A 1,658-nucleotide genomic window follows, 5' to 3' on the forward strand; every position below is an offset into this window, starting at 1 on the left:
TCCCTCCCCCCCCGGCTTCTTCCCCCCCCCCCCCCCCCCAAGTTAAAAATAGACTTCTTTTTCAGAGTAAGATAGAAAAAGAATAAAAAATGAGGCATGCATACCAATGAGCACGTTTCATAACTATATCTCTGTGACAAAGCTAAATCCCCGTAAAGCTGCCGCTTGCTTTTAGTGTGTTCTGGCAACTGCTAATTTCGGAGTTTGCGGAACTCGAGATCGTATCAACTTCTCCGCGTTCTTCACAGATTTCTGCCATTCTTCTGCTAATGCTAAGTAAATAATAACAGAAATAAGAGAGGAAGCCCATTTTTACTGGGAGAGGATGGCGGATTATACAAACATGTATGAAAAATGTTTTCTACCCCCCTTTTTAAATAGCACCAAAATGTATCTTGGCGCTCGGTTGTTGTTCTAAAAAAAGTATTACTCGATGTAGCTCCCATCCGATTCAATGCAAATTTTCCTATTGACTTTGTTTATCGGGTTCGGGTACCGTCAATGCTTAAATAAAATAAAATAAAATGAAGAGGTGAGAAACTAGGACTTTCCAATTTACTCTTATCAGCTCGAAGCATTCCCAATTAAGGCAAATCGGTTAGCTTAAGCTTCTCCTTTATTATTCTCCCTACACTGGTATTTGCTGGTATACATCTGCCAGGGCGGATCTCAATGAAAATGGAAAAATCCGACAGAAAAACTACAAATTATTTTCCTGCCAGTGTGACGTAAACGATCATTCCTAGCACAGCTCACGTGACGAGCGAAACCTAGGAGATATGGAGCCTCCGCTCCTTCCCCAAACTGGCGCGGGGCGCGGGCGGTGTGGGGGCGTCCCGCCCGGCCCCCGGCCCCGCACCGGCCGCCCCCGAGGGCTCCGTGGGATGAGGCGGTGACCGCTGTCACGCGTCCCATCTCTCTGAAACTTCCTCCGGGAGAAATGGCCACCTCGGCGTGGCTGGCGGGGGAAACGAACGAAGTCACCTCCCTCCTTCAGGTGACAGCCAGGCTCAGGCAGCTGCCCTCGGGGGGCTAAGCTGGGCGCTCAGGCACGCACCCACGCGAGAGCTTTTCGCGCTTGAACAACACGACGTTTCTCTCAGCTCGGCGCTGCGGCTGGCCTTACTACTTTGGGGTTTTCCCTTCTCTTAAGGGGAAGCCACTTGCGCTCCTGTCCAGAAACTTCGGAAGCGGCTCAAGCCCCCTCCGGCCGAGCGCGCAGCCCGCGGCCCCGGGTGCGCTCCTTCCCGCCGCCGGCAGGCAGCTCCCCGGGCCGCCCCCGCCTTCGCCAGCCCAGGGAGGGAGGCTGGAGCCGGGTGCTTCGCCCCATCCCCGGCAAACGCCGCGGGCGCGGTGGGGAGAGGCGGTGGACGGTGCTGGCTCGGCGCTGACCCCCGCGGGGGCCTTCGTTCACCCCCGCCGCAACCCCCTCAGCTGGCTGGGGAGGGAAGCGTCACAGCTGGTGGCGTTATTGGGGGAGGGGGATTCAAACAAGCAGATGAAAAACAATAATCAAGTTCTGCAGCAGAGCCTGCTCTAGAGATGCTGAGGCTTCCACAGGCGGAAAGCTGCCAGCTAGATAACTAGTGGGAATTATCACTCTCCGGAGGATAATCAAAACTGGAAGCACACCCCGGAGGATGTTGCTGGCTTTCTGG

Source organism: Egretta garzetta, unplaced genomic scaffold (genome assembly GCF_000687185.1).
Source record: "Egretta garzetta isolate BGI_Z169 unplaced genomic scaffold, ASM68718v1 scaffold88, whole genome shotgun sequence".
NCBI classification, from domain to species: domain Eukaryota; kingdom Metazoa; phylum Chordata; class Aves; order Pelecaniformes; family Ardeidae; genus Egretta; species Egretta garzetta.